This window comes from Mesoplodon bidens (genome assembly GCF_964165515.1).
Source record: "Mesoplodon bidens genome assembly, chromosome: 2".
In the NCBI taxonomy this organism is placed as follows: domain Eukaryota; kingdom Metazoa; phylum Chordata; class Mammalia; order Artiodactyla; family Ziphiidae; genus Mesoplodon; species Mesoplodon bidens.
Window position 1 is genome coordinate 75851269 of NC_138177.1, and position 18793 is coordinate 75870061.

Sequence of the window (18793 nt, forward strand, 5' to 3'; positions counted from 1 at the left end):
TTTGAATAAACTAGGTAGAAAGCAACTAACCAGCCTAATTTTTAAAAAGGTAAAAAAGGTACACATGAGAAAGCACAACTATACAAAATAAGAAATAACAATGGGCAAAAGATATAAACAGATAGTTGACAGAAGAAATGCAAATGATCCTTAAATATATAAAAAATGCTAAAGCTTGTTCCTACTAATAGAAACACAATTAAAACTATATCAAGATACCATTTCTCACCGTCAGCTTGGCAAAATTCTGAAAGAGAATAGATTTGAGACCAGACTTTCTGAGAATAGACTTCGTCGACAAGGCTGTAGAAAAGAGGTACTACCACATTTTTCTGATGAGAGTGCAAAATGACACAGCCTCAATGGAGGGAATTTGGCAAAATTCATCGTTATTACATCTGCCTGTTTTGCTCTTGCTGTTTCCCCGGACCTGAAGTAGATCTTGGCAGATAACAGCGTTCAAAAATTATTTGCTGTGGGCTTCCCTGGTGGCGCAGTGGTTGAGAGTCCGCCTGCTGATGCAGGGGACACGGGTTCGTGCCTCGGTCTGGGAAGATCCCACATGCTGCGGAGCAGCTGGGCCCGTGAGCCATGGCCGCTGAGTCTGTGCGTCCAGAGCCTGTGCTCCGCAATGGGAGAGGCCACAACAGTGAGAGGCCCGCGTAAAGCAAAAAAAAAAAAAAAAAAAAAAAATTATTTGCTGAAAAAAATGGAATGACTTCACCTTTTTTTCCCACATACAATTAGTTAATATAATCTCTATGCAGACCTGTGACTATGGAAAGGCAGCTATAATCAAGCTCATATCAAACAAGAAAATGGAGTTTCTTTAGCACTGCCAAAGTCACGCAGTTAGAAAATGGCAGAGGTAGGACTAAACTCAGATCTTTTGGCTATAAACTCATTGACTGATCACGCCTCACAGAGAAAAAAGGGCACAGGTATGTGTGAGGATCTACCCAAAGGGGTTGGGAAGGAGTCACACAGAGTGGCCCTTCCAGGTCCACCTCCAGCCCCAAAAGGGGATTCAGGCCATGAAAGCATGGAGCCCACTGACGCCTTGGAATAGACCCTACTCTCAGGATCCACATTCTCAGGGAGCTTCCAGGAAGAGGAAGAGGGCTATACTGGAACAGTCAGGGGAAATAAGAAGACACATGTGGTTCTGAAAGAGAAGTCAAGCAACCATGAGTCATGGAGAGGCAAAAGCAGGTAGCCCTCCTCTTCTAACCCTCCCTATGTCTTGCTGGATGGATCTGGAAGCTACCATGAGAGTCCTCATCCCCCAAGTTTTAGGTATAAATGAATAGGGATTCCTTATAAATATTAAACATTGGAATGGATCAAATCAGAGACACATTCATGGTCAACCTTAAAAAGAAATAATGGTGTCAACCTTAAAAAGAAATAATGGTGTCCAGGTCAACAGAATCTGACTGCAACTTTAATGTACTCACCTTTCATTCAGAAGGGAGGAGGGTTATTCAGCCAATATAGAAAAGGTGAGTCATGGAGCCAATGAGGCAGGGCCCATATAAGCAGTCTGTGTCTAGGCAAGAAGGCTACCTCCCATTGACAAGGTCTACGGCGGCAGTGGAGCTCCATCAGGTGAATGGCTGGATGGATGCCCTTAACCTCCAAATCAAAAATTGAACTCTGCTCCTCTGGTCATGATATGGGTCCCTGTGGGAGAAAGCACTGTCCAGGGGATATGAGTGACTAGTCTTTTCAACGTTCATGTTCCTTGTTGTAAATCAATCAACTGAAATTGTGAAGGTCGGTCCTAGTCTCTGGGCTTGGCAGATGTGAGTCTGCCACTCAAGAAGGCTCTCATCCCAGATTCAGAGCCTGGGGACCTGTGTGTGTGTCCTAGCCCCTGTGAACCAGGGCATTTGTTAAGGTAACAAGGCTGCTCCCTCCCTAACAGGCCTCTCCTTCTCTCAGGACTTACTGGCCTTCTTCAGTCGTTTAAAGTTTCCGCACAGATGCTTCTTTCAAACAATGTGCATGTTATCTTAGAGCCACGAGGGAAAACTTGTGGAAAATACACAGGGGCTTGATGGGAATGGAGTTTATTTTTTCACATTCCCTGAGATGGACTCTATTCTCTTTGAAGGATGGGAGACTCAGCCTTCCCCATCATATCAAACAAATTAAAATGCACCTACAGGCCACTTACGTATAATTTTTACTAATTTGGGGGAAAGTTTTAATAATTTTGTTTTTGAAATTATTTATATATAAGTAATACATTTACCTGATTTTAGTTATGATTTCTTTGTAATTACAGTTTGTATTCTTGAGAAAAACTATTAAAAATTGCTTAACAAGTAAGAATTTCTTGTGATTACTAAATTTAACAATGAAGCTTTATTCATGAAGCTTTATTTCTAGATCTATAAACTTTTATAGAATTTAATTTTGCACATTTTTTATTTTGGAGCAGACATACATATATCACATATAGAATGACATCTATTTATTTTTGAGTCAAACATCTTGTTGGCCTTTGAAAAGCTCAGAAGCCCCAGTGATATGGTTTGTCGCATGTCAAGTATCCTGTCCCCCTGAGTTGGGTACGCGGGGCTGAAGCCCCATTCCAAATGCCCCACAAACCTTTTCCACCAGGTACTTTCCTTTCACGTAGAAAGGAGGTATACTGCACTGCTGCCCCCTGGTGGTACTGAAGACTGATGCCTCTAAAGGAGCTCCTGCAGGACATTTGCTTACGCTGGAAAGGGAGATGGTATTAGAAACGGGGACAGGCTCAGTAGTGTGGCACTGGGCACAGCAGCATGTGGAGGAAGTGACCCTGAAATCTCAGCAGTGACCCACCCCAGGCTTCTCTGAGCTGCAGGGATGATAGTGGGCGTGTATATGTGTGTCTGTTTGTCGGGCGTGCCCTTCACAGAGCTGCTCCCACTGACAAATGGGCTCCCAGCATCTGGTTTGGGGCAGGCCCTGCCTCATCGCTCTATAGAGCTAGATGTCTTGCCAGGGCTGTGGCTACACTGGGCAGGGACAGCCCTATGCGTGCCTGATTATCCCACCTGGGAAAGTACAGTTCTGAAGCAGCCCATGCAGAGAGGCAGGGAGGTAAACATCCCTTGGCTCTCCCGCCTCAAGGCAGAAGACAGCTGTCTGTGCACTTCTCCTGGGGCCCCTGAGACCAAGGCTGCAGCCCACCCTTGTCCTAGCCACTCACAGGACCACTCTGGACTCATCTCCCAGGGCTGATGTAGGCCACTCGGCTCTGTGTGGAGTGTTCTCAGTGTTCCCCATTTTACACAAGCTACAGGCAATAGATGGTGGTTCCCTTCTCCACATCTCCAGGAAGTGGGCAAAGTTTGGGTGGAGCAGAAACATCCTATTCTTATGTATTTCTTAGCAGAGAGAAAAAAACTATGGAAAAAAAAAAGCCAAATGGCTTTGCCTCTATTGTTGCCTGAATGGTGAGAGGCTTGCGGATCCATAAGGCTAGTGATTGTGGAGGGACTGAGGAGAAGGACTGGGACCCGTTGAAACAGACATGGCTAAACTCTCAAGGCAGCACCACCTCCTATCCATCAGGGCTGAAAGGGGCTCCTGAACCTTCCTCTTCAGCACTAAGTAGATGACCAGGGGACGAGGCTCCCCATTCCCTGATGCCACCAGGGTAGCTGAGGCAGTTTTGAGGCCCATGGCTCTGGGTGAAATGTGGAGGAATAGTTCTTCTACTTTATCTGGGGATTCTCCAGAAGAGAGCTGACATCACAAAGATAAAATGAACCCAGCTCTAATAGGAATGCTTGTTGGGGTCCTGGAGGCCGTTATAGTAATGCATGCCATTAGAAGCCTCCTCCTTCTCTTGGAGAAAAAAGTAAGACCCATTATGGTAATGAGACAGCCTGGTGCTGTTCCAGACCCAGAGTTCTGCTTGGGCTTTGTGTCATCCCTTACTGAGCAGGTAGGAACTCAGTCAATGCATGTTTTTAAATATCTTAAATAAGAAAAAAAAAATCTTTTTTTTTTTTTTTTTTGGCAGAGCTGTGCAGCTTGTGGCATCTTAGTTCTCTGACCAGGGATTGAACCCAGGCCCTCAGTGGTGAAAGCATGGAGTCCTAACCACTGCACTACCGGAATTCCCAAATCCTTTTTTAAATTAAGAAAATTTAGTTTCAAACCATTATATGTTTATCATAGAGAAATCATAAAAGACACAGCAAAGAGATGATACAAAAAACACCAACAATAAATCCCTTCCACACCCTCCTCTTTATGCAAATTACCATGTAAAATAGCTATATGAAAATGTACATTTATTATTACATGTGCAGATTACTATGGAAATTATATTTGTAAATTATACATCTATATGTAAAACATATAAAAGTTATAATTCTATGAAAATTACATTTATACATATATGCACATACACATTATACAAAGATATATGACTGCAGAATAGCTTCCATGGACTTTTTCCAGTGATTTAGAGCATCCCATGTTAGTAGTGTTTGGTGATTGAGATGAGTGCTAAGGAGCCAGGTTGTCAGGGTTCAGACCTCAGCTGTGTACCTTACGAGAGGTGTGTGCTTGATCAAGGTACCTGTGTTAGTTATCTCACCTCTGTAAAGTGGAGAAATAATGGTATCTCCTCATAGTAGTTGCGAGGATAGATAAATCCATACATAAAAAACTATATGTATGCTTGGTACACGGCATGGTAAGCACTCAAAAATGTTAAGAACTGAATAAAGCATTCTTTAAGGCCAGCTATTTATAAAGCAAAGGATGTTTGAAGAAGGAGGAGAAGCTGCAAATGGTCCTAATCTGCTTGACCTTGATCCAGTATAGAAGATTCTCACGGGTTGGGCTTTCTTCCTATGAGGATAATTATGGCTTTTAGCAGTTGCTCCGGACCAAGCCTCAACTGTGGAGATTTCCATCTCCAAGAAAACCTAAGGATTAGGGCTGAATGTCACAGCATTACTCCAAATGTACCCATGTAACACCAACCCTCCCCCCGTCTCTCTCAAGCCCCTATCCAGTCTACCAGGGTAAAATCAGTTTCTCACTGGTCCATCTCTCTCCCTCTCAGGATTACTAGGCTGTTACCTAAGAAGTGGGTAGGGAGTGGATCTCTAATTTTTTCACAAGACTCAGGAAGCGGACCAGAGGATGTGTGTGGTTGGGGAAGGCATAGTCAACCGTTAGGGCCTTAACTTTTGCATCTGACTTCGAGAGGCACGTTTAACAAACTAGAACAAGCTGGGCCACAGTGACCAGAAAAATCAATCTTTTGTTTTATGAGACCTACTCATCATTTGGGTTCTGTTTTTTTCTTTCAAGGGAAAGTCACCATCCACAGAGGAAAAATTCCCTTACACAGGCTGAAATCTACCTTGTCTTTTAATCCTAATCCCAATATAAATAATCACAAATAATAAAGATGGGATTCTATGCTACATGATGATTTGTATATTACTATAAATTTACTGAGTGCCAATTTTATGCTTGGCATATTATAAAATGAACCAGACCTAGTCTCTCTGTCAAGGAACTAACGTGAAATTAGTAGGTATAATGGAAAATATATTGAAATAACCAAAGAATCTTAGCTCAGAGAGCAAAAGCCCATGCTGTCACCTTTGGGCCCCTCCTAAACTAACCTTAGCTTTGGTATGATTCCAGGTGGCTCCGTTACAGCCATCGTCAATCCTGAAAATGGCTCTTTGGGCCTCATTCTCTGGTGCAGAGAAAGATGTTTTGTAAAGACGTTTTGTAACTCTACTCACAAAGACTGCAACACCCTCCCCACCAAAAGACACTCTCTGTTATTTCATCAGGGGTCTTTTCCACTGCCCACCACTCACAGCAAGCACATAGTTACCCTTATAAAACAGAGGACTAAAATCTACTCTCTGTTATTTCATCAGGGATCTTTTCCACTGCCCACCACTCACAGCAAGCACATAGTTACCCTTATAAAACAGAGGACTAAAATCCACTTCTATTTTCCATGATACACCAGCTAGGAACTCACTGCTCTAATTACCATCTATTTTGTGATAAGATCAGTAGCCATATATATTGTTGAAGTGTTTGTATTATGAAAGGGTGTTGTAATATTTAATTGCACCTCCTTTCCCACAAACAATGAAAGATCAAGTCATGCCTTAACATAACATAGGGTATTATTTATCCCCACTTAAGCAGTAATGCAGTAATCTGAGGTAAATCACAGATTTATGATTTTTCCACCCATGACCTGATCTTTCTCACTTAGCTGGTTCTGGCCATCTGCCTCCCCCTTAGAGTTTTGCCAGCAGAATAAGGTGCTGATTACTCTGCTCTCCACCCTTACATAAGCACCTCACCTAGGAGGATGTGGGGCCTGCAGGTGGCTCTGCTGTGTTTTGTGGGATCTGTTGAAATAAATCAGATTATCTAGTTCAGTAGTATGTCACAAGTGCCAAACCCACACACCTCCATAGGGGAATATGACCAGCCACCAAATGGAGGCACCTTTCATCCCCTTATACAGAAGGACAACCCTTACCTCTCCCTGGATCTAGGAACTAACAATAAAATGTGCCTATGCTTTTCATTTTGACCTTGCAACCTTGCCCATCTTCTTTGTCTCTCCTACCTCTCAGGGTTCTGGTCTTCTCCTGAGAGCATCGTGGTGTAGTGGAAAGAGGCCACTGCCAGTCCCCAGGGTCAGACTGTCAGATAGACATTGGCTGAGTCCTGGCTCTACCGCCTACCATCTGCATAACTTTAGAACCCAGGTTCTTTCTGAGCTTCAGTTTCCTCACTGGAAAATGAGGATCATCATATATATCTCCCTTATAGAGTTGTTGGGAGATTAACACCATATGTAAAGCATGTAGAGATGCTTAACAAACTCTCGCCTCTCCATCTGCACTTATCCCTACCACCTCACCAATCTACCTCTTACTTTCTCATACAAGAAAATGCCAGTTTCTGTTCTTTTCCTCTAATAATACTTCCCAAATCTTCTTTCTAATCTATATACCCACAACCTTAGCCAGATAAGTTTCTTGCGAAGCCAAGACCAGAAGTGTGTTATTGGTGGGTCAGTTACCTGGGATGCCAGGTTGCAGAAAGCATGAATTATTTTTAATAAACATTAGAGTAAAGTGGGCAAAACATTATTGAAGGGTACAAAATTGGAGAAATTTTATGGAAAAAAATTTATGAATATTCATCAAAAGCTTTTAAAATGTTCATATCTTTTGATAATGATTTTACCTCTAGGAATTTATCATATTAAGGAAATAAACAGATATATTCAAATATTTATGTATAGAATGTTCATTATAGTATTATAATAGTGAAAAATTAGAAATAATCAAAATATCTAAGAATAGGATTACAAGGTAATGGAGTAAATACTAGGCAGACATTAAAAATCAGGTTTTAAAAGGGTTTATAATGACATTGGAAAATGCTCACAATTTGATATAAAATTATGAGTATATTATCAATTTTTAAAATATATAAAACACTGTATTACCACATGAACCAGCAATTCCACTTCTGGGTGTATACCCAAAAGGAGTGAAAGCAGGGACTCAGAACATATTTGTAAACTCATGCTCAAAGCAGCATTATTCACAATAGCCAAAAGGTGGAATTAGTTCAAGCATCCATCAGTGGATGAATGGATAAACAAAACGTGGCCTGTACACATACAGTGGAATTTTATTCAATCAAAGGAAGGAAATTCTGACACATGGTACAACATGAATGAATCTTAAGGACATGATGGTGGGTGAAACAGGCCAGTCACAAAAGGACAAATAGCATATGATTCCACTTATATGAGGAACCTGGAGTAGTCAGACTTAGAGACAGAAAAAAAAAAAAAAAAGGTAGGTGCCAGGGACTGGGGGGAGGGGGGAATGGGGAGTTAGTGTTTAATGGGTCTAGAGTTTTAGTTTGGGAAGACGAAAAATTTCTGGAGATGGATAGTGGGGATGGTTGCATAACAGTGTGAATGTACTAAATACCAAAAAACCGGACACTTAAAAATGGTTAAAATGGTAAATTGTATTTATTTTATTATAATAGAAAAATTATATATACATATGTATACATATACATTTATACAATACATGTACACACAGACACACGCATATATAAATGAAACACTAAAAAGCTATAAGTGTTTCCCTGGTGGCGCACTGGTTAAGAATCCGCCTGCCAGTTCACGGGACACAGGTTCGAGCCCTGGTCCGGGAAGATCCCACATGCCGCGGAGCAACGAAGCCCGTGCACCACAACTACTGAGCCTGAGCTCTAGAGCCCACGAGCCACAGCTACTGAAGCCCGCGCACCTTGGAGCCTGAGCTCCGCAACAAGAGAAGCCACCACAATGAGAACCCCGCACACTGCAATGAAGAGTAGCCCCCACTCACCTCAACTAGAGAAAGCCCACGTGCAGCAACGAAGACCAAACTCAGCCTAATTAATTAATTAATTAATTTCAAAAGCCAACATGCCCATTTAAAAAAAAAGCTATAAGCCAGATGTCAGCAGTGAGTTGTGAAGTCTGAATTGTGAAATTATAAGAGAGTTTTACTTTCTTCTTTGTATTTTTTTGCATTTTACAATTTTTCTATCATGAACACGTATTACTTTTTTCAGGGAAAAATCAGTGTTTCTTTAAACCCATTGGAGTTTCCTTGAACGGCCTCCTTGCTTTGGCCAGGGAGGAGGAATGTCCTACAGGCAGATGCACGTGCTCCACAGCAGGAATTTCTCCTCTCCAGGCCTGTGCTCTGCCTTTACAAGGTGGTTTCAGGCTAGCAGACCTCATAAACAGCCTCTCGCCCACACAAGAAATTGTTGGAGTACGAGGTCTCTTAGAATTTTGTAGGTGAATTTATGGCCGTTTCATGAAGGATTCCTCCCTTTGGCCCCAGAAACTATGTTGGGACTGTCCTGCCTGACTTACAGCCAAGAGTCATGTCAAGGCTGCGTGTGGCAGCAGCACAGTGCGGTGAGAAAAGTGCCACACGGGAGTCGGCCACAGAATTCTGCAGTGTGACCATCGGCCAGATCCTCCCCCTCTCTGGCCCTTTCTTCCTTCAGTGATAAGATGAGGGGATCAGACAAACCACGACCCCCTTCCTTAAACCAAGCTCAGGCCTTGCTTGCCCCAGGGAGCCTGCGCTGATGAACTCCCCCAGCCTCCTCAGCAGTCATGGCTTCAGATGCTCCTCTATAAAGTGATGGTCAAGATTTGCCTGTATGTTCTTGAGTGATTTGCATGCGAGTCCTCAACAATGCCTAGGAGTCAGGGTCAGAGAGTCTTCCAGTCCCACTTGCCCTTCCATTCCCAGCAGGGAATCTCATTCATTTGCAATTAAATGGGCCTCAGGCAACTCACAAACAGACCCTGCAGTGTACTGAGCACTTCCTCTGCCCTATTTAGAAGCCACCATTGGTTCCCCTTTGCCCTTAAAACAAATTCCAAATGAGGACTTTATTCTGATAAATAGTCACAAGGCCCTATCTGGTCTGCTTTCTGTCTTCCTTTGCCAGACTCAACTTTTGCTTTATCCCTGCTCTGCTCTCGTTGGTATCCTTACCTTCTGGCTATATCAAGCTTCCAGAAATTCCCTAACACACCATGCCCTGTTAAGCAGGGGCCTTTTCATACGCTGGTCCTTCTTCCTCCAGCTGGTGAATGTGATACCCTTCAAGACCCAACTTGCATAGTAACAGCAAACATTACCAGTCCCTTACAGTGTGACTAATAATGTTCTAAGTGCCTTACCTGTAATAACTCATTTTTTTTGCACATAGCCAAATCCTGAGCAGGTTTTTTTTTCTACTGCCTCGCTTTTCTAGTTTTCTGCCTATTTTCTTAACATAGTTCTTTACCCTTCCAGTTGATTCTATAAACCACTAGATAGCCTTCCTATGAAATGCTATTCTGCCTAAGTGAGCCAGAGTTGATGACTGCTGCTTAAAACCAATCATCTTATCTTTTTTTTTTATTAGTTTCTGCTTTATAACAAAGTGCAATCATCTTATCTTATAAGGTATTTACCTAGCAAGCCTCCACTGAGTGTCACTGAATTCCAGGCACCTGTGCTGGTGTAGAGGGAATACAAGGCCTCAATTCTGCTCATGAGGAGCTCACATCTGTATGAAAAAAAAAAAGATAAACAGCAATGTGAAGTAATTAAAGGTACTATGTGAATACCTATGAACATATAACTTAACTCTATGGGAACTCAGATGGGGAGTCTGAGAGGGCTTCACAGAAGAGGTGACATCCAAAGAAGCAACGCAGCATCAGTGGCCAGAGTGGGCTCTGAAGCTGGACAACTTGGGTTCACATCCCGCTTCTGCCACACTTTGGATATGTAAGCTTGGGCAAGTTGCTCAATGTATTTGGTCCTCAGTTTCCTCATCCATAAATGAGTGACAATAAGAACATCTACTTAGTAATCATCTCTGCAGCCAGCGCAGTCCGCAGGATCTGTCTATGGAACATACTCCCAGGACTGGTGCCAGCACCATCTGCTTTCTCACCAACCTTACACTGCTGTGGAAAACCAACTGTCTCAAGCCCAAGCCTCAACTCCAGTCACTAATTTATTACTTAGGCTTTTCCCCTAAGTAATGGGGTGGCTGGAAGGGTCATTCTTTTAGTCTTGGACCTAGAACGTGGCTCAGCCTCTCTTTGCTGTTTCCAACTTGACTTGCACTTTAAAAGGTTAAGCTAACATTATTTTAGGCTTAGCTTTCTTATTCACTGAAGAAAAGTCTCTTCATTATGAGTCCAGAATCCACTCTTCTGAGCCTATTCTGAATTGTTCTCTCCAAAGCCACAAAAATACTATGCATTAGCCTTCTAGATTCCCCTAAAAACATCCTCCTTAAACTAAGGAGCCTGGTATAGTAAAAACTCCTAGTCTTCTAGAGTCAGAGAGATCTGGGTTAAATTCACAGATCCTCTAGCTGTGAGACTTCAGTCAAGTCACTAAAACTTCCAAGTCTTTAATATCTATTTCATAGGGTTATTACAATGCCCAAATAAAGAAGATATGTAATAAAACTGTTTTGAGTCTCTTCTTTTAATTTGCTCCTATTATGTTCTTTATTCCCATTTTGAAATATCTTCTGATGGTCCCATCCCCAGCCATTCTTATTGCTGCCTGTTGTCCCAATTTCTCTACTTTCAACTTTTTCTACTAAAAGTCCTATCTCCCAAGAGTCATATTTCTGAGTTTCTGGTGCTACTTCCTTGGAGCTGCTTCGCATAAAAGCCATGTTCATTGTTCATTCTATTTTAGCTCAATAAAAGTATTTTCATTCCCAATTTAAATGTACATCGTAATTATTCTATTGAATATTATGCTGAAAAGATATGGCATTGAACTTCCACATGGCATTTGGCAAGATTTCTTACACTATCTTTGTGACAAGTTAGAGGAATCTTGAATATATGGACAATTATATTTTGCCAAAACTAAAGGTGATGACTAATGAAATAGAATCTTTGTTAAGAAAGCATATAGTATGATGCCAGCAGCCTATCCACATCTTACTCTAGTTAACATTTTTATTAATCACTTGAATGCTGATTTCTAAAACAGACCAATCAAATTTACAGATGACAGAAAACTGGGAAGGTTAATAAACACTTTCAAGTCAGAAAAGGTTTTCAAAAATATATATATATATCTTAGCACGTTGTACTGATGCTGAATAAAACAAGAAGTTTAAAGGGGGCAAATGTAAAACTCTTTCTTTGACTCCAATATACCAGCAGCACAAGTGCAGGATAAGATTGGTTTAGCAGTAGTCACTCTCCCACAGTCAACTCAGTAAGATTTTATATTGTTATATAATTATCCCCCTAATAAATATAATCTTAGGATGCTTAAACGTCTAGCTTTAGAATAAGGGAGGTAGTGGTCTTCCTTTATCTTATGCAGCTAGATCACACCTCTGGAGTTGAATTCAGCTAAGGGTGACACATTTTAAGAAAGATATTGGTCAAATGAAATGGTTCTCATCTCAAGGAGCTCACATACTAGGTGATTAGTGTTGTGATAGAGGCAGATTCAAAATGGGGAAGAAATGACTAATTTTGCCTGGGGGAGTCAGGAAAGTTTTCACAGAAGGGAATGAGGCTGAAACTGAATCTTAAAAATAATGGGGAGGATTTTATCACCAGCAGAGTATGTCATTTGAGGCAAAGGGAACAACACACACTTGAATCCCCAGGGCAGGGATTAAAGCAGTGGGTTAAGAAGTAAATGGAGGACTTCGCTGGTGGCACAGTGGTTAAGAATCCACCTGCCAATGCAGGGGACACGGGTACGAGCCCTGGTCCGGGAAGATCCCATATGCAGCGGAGCAACTAAGCCCGTGTGCCACAACTACTGAGCCTGCACTCTAGAGCCCGCAAGCCACAACTATTGAGCCCTCATGCCTAGAGCCCGTGCTCCACAACAAAGACAAACCACCGCAATGAGAAGCCTGCACACCACAACGAAGAGTAGCCCCCGCTCACCGCAACTAGAGAAAGCCCACGCACAGCAGCAAAGACCCAACACAGCCAAAAATAAATAAATAAATAAATAAATAAATAAATAAATAAATAAATAAATAAATAAATAAATAAATATTTTAAAAAATAGAGAATATTGAAAGCAACAAGAGAAAAGTGACTTGTCACATACAAGGGGTTCCCCCATAAGACTGTAAGCAGATGTCTCAGCAGAAACTCTGCAGGAACAAGTGAAATGATATATTCAAATTGCTGAAAGAAAAATTCCTGCCAACGAGGAATGTTATACCAGCAAGAGTCCTTTAAAAATGAAGGCGAGATAAAGACTTTCCCAAACAAACAAAAACTGAGGGAGTTATCACCACTATACCTGCCTTACTAGAAGTGCTAAAGAGAACTCTTCAAGTTGAAACAAAAAAATGCTAAACAACAACATAAAAGCATACGAAAGTATAAATCTCACTGGTAGGGGTAAGTATATAGACAAAAAGCAGAATAACATAATAGGTTGAGTGGTGTGTAAGTCACTTTTAACTCCAATATAAAAGTTAAAAAACAAGGTATTAAGAAAAACTATAAACACAAGAATTGGTTAATGTAAACACAATATAGAAAAAAAGAAAATTCTGACATCAATAACATGGTGTGTGGGAGACTGGTTCAAGATGGTGGTGTAGAAGGATGTGTGCTCACTCCCTCTTGCGAGAGCACCAGAATCACAATTAACTGCTGAACAGTCATCAACAGGAAGACACTGAAACTCACCAAAAAAGATACCCCACATCCAAAGACAAAGGAGAAGCTGCAATGAGACAGTAGGAGGGGCGCAATCACAATAAAATCAAATCCCTAACTGCTGGGTGGGTGACTCACAAACTGGAGAACACTTATACCACAGAAGTCCACCTACTGGAGTGAAGGTTCTGAGCCTCACATCGGGCTACCCAACCTGGGGGTCCAGCAATGGGAGGAGGAATTCCTAGAGACTCAGACTTTGAAGGCTAGCGAGATTTGATTGCAGGACTTCGACAGGACTGGGGGAAACAGAGACTCCACTCTTGGAGGGCACATGCAAAATAGTGTGTGCATCAAGACCCAGGGGGAAGAAGCAGTGACCGCATACGAGACTGAACCAGACCTACTTGCTAGTGTTGGAGGGTCTCCTGCAGAGGTGGGGGGTGGATGTGGCTCACCGAGGGGACAAGGACACCGGCAGCAGAAGTTCTGGGAAGTACTCCTTGGTGTGAGCCCCCCCAGAGTCTGCCATTAGCCCCACCAAAGAGCCTGTAGCCTCCAGTGCTGGGTCACCTCAGGCCAAACAACCAACAGGGAGGGAACTCAGCCCTAGCCATCAGCAGACAAGCAGATTAAAGTTTTACTGAGCTCTGCTCACCAGAGCAACACCTAGCTCTACCCACCACCAGTCCCTCCCATCAGGAAGCTTGCACAGGCCTCTTAGATAGCCTCATCCACCAGAAGGCAGACAGCAGAAGCAAGAACTACAGTCCTGCAGCCTGTGGAACGAAAACCACATTCAGAGAAAGACAGACAAAATGAAAAGGCAGAGGACTACGTACCAGTTGAAGGAAGAAGATAAAACCCCAGACAAACAACTAAATGAAGTGGAGACAGGCAACCTTCCAGAAAAAGAATTCAGAATAATGATAGTGAAGATGATACAGGAACTCACTGGAATTCACTGCTGTGGAACAGAATAAAGAATAAAGAATGAAAAGAAATGAAGACAGCCTAAGAGACCTCTGGGACAACATTAAACGCATCAACATTTGCATTATAGGGGTCCCAGAAGGAGAAGAGAGAGAGAAACACCCAAGAAAATATTTGAAGAGGTCATAGTCGAAAAATTCCCTAACATGGGAAAGGAAGTAGCCACCCAAGTCCAGGAAGCACAGAGAGTCCCAAGCAGGATAAACCCGAGGAGAAACATGCCAAGACATACAGTAATCAAATTGACAAAAATTAAAGACAAAAAAAAATTATTAAAAGCAACAAGGGAAAAAATGATAAATAACATACAAGGGAACTCCCATAAGGTTAACAGCTGATTTCTCAGCAGAAACTCTACAAGCCAGAAGAGAGTGGCATGTTATATTTAAAATGATGAAAGGGAAGAACCTACAACCAAGATTACTCTATCCAGCAAGGATCTCATTCAGATATGATGGAAAAATCAAAACCTTTACAGACAAGCAAAAGCTAAGAGAATTCAGCACCACCAAACCAGCTCTACAACAAATGCTAAAGGAAATTCTCTAAGTGGGAAACACAAGAGAAGAAAAGGACCTACAAAAAAAAAAAAAAAAACCAAAACAATTAAGAAAATGATAATAGGAACATACATATCAATAATTACCTTAAATATGAATGGATTAAATTCTCCAACCCAAAGTCATAGGCTGGCTGAATGGATACAAAAACAAGACCTATATATATGCTGTCTACAAGAGACAGGACACATACAGACTGAAAGTGAGGGCATGGAAAAAGATATTCCATGAAAATGTAAGTCAAAAGAAAGCTGGAGTAGCAATATTCATATCAGATAAAATAGACTTTAAAATAAAGAATGTTACAAGAGACAAGGAAGGACACTACATAATGATCAAGGGAACAATCTAAGAAGAAGATATAACAATGGTAAATATTTATGCACCCAACATAGGAGCACCTCAATACATAAGGCAACTGCTAACAGCTCTAAAAGAGGAAATCAACAGTAACACAATAATAGTGGGGGACTTTAACACCTCACTTACACCAATGGACAGATCATCCAGACAGAAAATTAATAGGGAAACAAAAGTTTTAAATGACACAATAGACCAGATAGATTTAATTGATATTTATAGGACATTCCATCCAAAAACAGCAGATTACACTTTCTTCAAGTGCACATGGAACATTCTCTAGGATAGATCACATCTTGGGTCAAAAATCAAGCTTCAGTAAATTTAAGAAAACTGAAATCATATCAAGCATCTTTTCCAACCACAATGCTATGAGATTAGAAATCAGTTACAGGGAAAAAAAGGTAAAAAACACAAACACATGGAGGCTAAACAATACATTACTAAATAACCAAGAGATCAGTGAAGAAATCAAAGATGAAATAAAAAAATACCTAGAGACAAATGACAACAAAAACACAATGATCCAAAACCTATGGGATGAAGCAAAAGCAGTTCTAAGAGGGAAGTTTATAGAAATACAACCCTACCTCAAGAAACAAGAAAAATCTCAAATGAACAACCTAACCTTACACCTAAAGGAACTAGAGAAAGAAGAGCAAATAAAACCCAAAATTAGTAGAAGGAAAGAAATCATAAAGATCAGAGCAGAAATAAATGAAATAGAAACAAAGAAACAATAGCAAAAATCAATAAAAGTAAAAACTGACTCTTTGAGAAGTTAAACAAAATTGATAAACCTTTAGCCAGACTCATCAAGAAAAAGAGGGAAAGGACTCAAATCAAAAAAATTAGAAATGAAAAAGGAGAAGTTACAACGGACAATGCAGAAATACAAAGCATCCTAAGAGACTACTACAAGCAACTCTATGCCAATAAAATGGACAACCTGGAAGAAATGGACAAATTCTTAGAAAGGTATAAACTTCCAAGACTGAACCAGGAAGAAACAGAAAATATGAACAGACCAATAACAAGTAATGAAATTGAAACTGTGATTAAAAATCTCCCAACAGTGCTCGCTTCGGCAGCACATATACTAAAATTGGAATGATACAGAGAACATTAGCATGGCCCCTGCGCAAGGATGACACGCAAATTCGTGAAGCGTTCCATATTTTTGGCTTTCTGACCACCTAGATGGGTGGGATATGAAGGGTGGGAGGGAGGGAGACGCAAGAGGGAAGAGATATGGGAATATATGTATATGTATAACTGATTCACTTTGTTATAAAGCAGAAACTAACATACCATTGTAAAGCAATTATACTCCAATAAAGATGTTAAAGAATAAATAAAATAAAATAAAAATAAAAGTTGAGTTTAAAAAAAAATCTCCCAACAAACAAAAGTCCAGGACCAGGTAGCTTCACAGGTGAATTCTATCAAACATTTAGAGAAGAGCTAACACCCATCCTTCTCAAACACTTTCAAAAAATTGCAGAGGAAGGAACACTCCCAAACTCATTCTATGAGGCCACCATCACCCTGATACCAAAACCAGACAAAGATACTACAAACAAAGGAAATTACAGACCAATACCACTGATGAATATAGATGCAAAAATCCTCAACAAAATAGTAGCAAACAGAATCCAACAACACATTAAAAGGATCATACACCATGATCAAGTGGGATTTATCCCAGGGATGCAAGGTCTCTTCAATATATGCAAATCAATCAATGTGATACACCATATTAACAAATTGAAGAATAAAAACCATATGATCATCTCAATAGAAGTAGAAAAAGCTTTTGACAAAATTCAACACTGATTTATGATAAAAAGTTTCCAGAAAGTGGGCATAGAGGGAACCCACCTCAACATAACAAAGGCCATATATGACAAACCCACAGCAAACATCATTCTCAATGGTGAAAAACTGAAAGCGTTTCCTCTAAGATCAGGAACAAGACAAGGATGTCCACTCTCACCACTATTATTCAACATAGCTTTGGAAGTCCTGGCAACAGCAATCAGAGAAGAAAAAGAAATAAAAGGAATCCAAACTGGAAAAGAAGTAGAACTGTCACTGTTTGCAGATGACATGATACTATACTTAGATAATCCTAAAGATGCCACCAGAAAACTACGAGAGCTAATCAATGAATTTGGTAAAGTTGCAGGATACAAAATTAATGCACAGAAATCTCTTGCAGTCCTATACACTAACAACAAAAGATCAGAAAGAGAAATTAAGGAAACAATTCCATTCACCATTGCAACAAAAAGAATAAAATACCTAGGGGTAAACCTAAATAAGGAGGTAAAAGACCTGTGCTCAGAAAACTATAAGACACTGATGAAAGAAATCAAAGATGACACAAGCAGATGGAAAGATATACCATGTTCTTCGATTGGAAGAATCAATATTGTGAAAATGACTATACTACCCAAAGCAATCTACAGATCCAATGCAATCCCTATCAAATTACCAATGGCATGTTTTACAGACCTAGAACAAAAAATCTTAAAATCCGTATGGAGACACAAAAGACCCCGAATAGCCAAAGTAATCTGGAGGGAAAAAAACAGAGCTGGAGGAATCAGACTCCCTGATTTCAGACTATGCTACAAAGCTACAATAATGAAGACAATATGGTACTGGCATACAAACAGAAATATAGATTAATGGAACAGGATAGAAAGCCCAGAGATAAACCCATGCACCTATGGTCAACTAATCTATGACAAAGGAGGCAAGGATATACAATGGAGAAAAGACAGTCTCTTCAATAAGTGGTGCTGGGGCTTCCCTGGTGGCCTGCTAATGCAGGGGACACGGGTTCGAGCCCTGGTCTGGGAGGATCCCACATGCCACGGAGCGGCTGGGCCTGTAAGCCATGGCCGCTGAGCCTGTGCGTCCGGAGCCTGTGCTCCACAACAAGAGAGGCCGCAACAGTGAGAGGCCCGCGCACTGCGATGAAGAGTGGCCCCCACTTGCCACAACTAGAGAAAGCCCTCGCACAGAAATGAAGACCCAACACAGCCAAAAATAAATCAATTAATTAATTAATTTTAAAAAATAAATAAAAAAATAAAAATAAGTGGTGCTGGGAAAACTGGACAACTACATGCAAAAAGCAGCCGCATAGCACAGGGAGATCAGATCGGTGCTTTGTGACCGCCTGGAGGGGTGGGATAGGGAGGGTGGGAGGGAGGGAGATGCAAGAGGGAAGAGATATGGGAACATATGTATATGTATAACTGATTCACTCTGTTATAAAGCAGAAACTAACACACCATTGTGAAGCAATTTTACTCCAATAAAGTTGTAAAAATAAAAAAAAAGAATGAAATTAGAACACTCCCTATCACCATACACAAAAATAAACTCAAAATGAATTAAAGACCTAAATGTAAGACCAGACACTATAAAACTCTTAGAGGAAAACATAGGAAGAACATTCTTTGATATAAATCACAGCAAAATCTTTTTTGACCCACCTCCTACAGTAATGGAAATAAAAACAAAAATAAACAAATGGGACCTAATGAAAGTTCAAAGCTTTTGCACAGCAAAGGAAACTATGAACAAGACA

General features: G+C 40.8%; 1 protein-coding gene and 1 long non-coding RNA gene across 2 annotated transcripts in view; both read right to left on the minus strand.

The window, feature by feature from the left end:
- The window catches only part of LCE5A (late cornified envelope 5A), a 194161-nt gene that overhangs the window by 57825 nt on the left and 117543 nt on the right, over nt 1-18793 (minus strand).
- Nucleotides 10066-18793, minus strand: part of LOC308613031 — a 91217-nt gene continuing 82489 nt past the window's right edge. Inside the window, exon 5 of the long non-coding RNA XR_014015207.1 lies at nt 10066-10161. This is a non-coding gene — a long non-coding RNA (uncharacterized lncRNA). The remainder of the gene's footprint in view (nt 10162-18793) is intronic.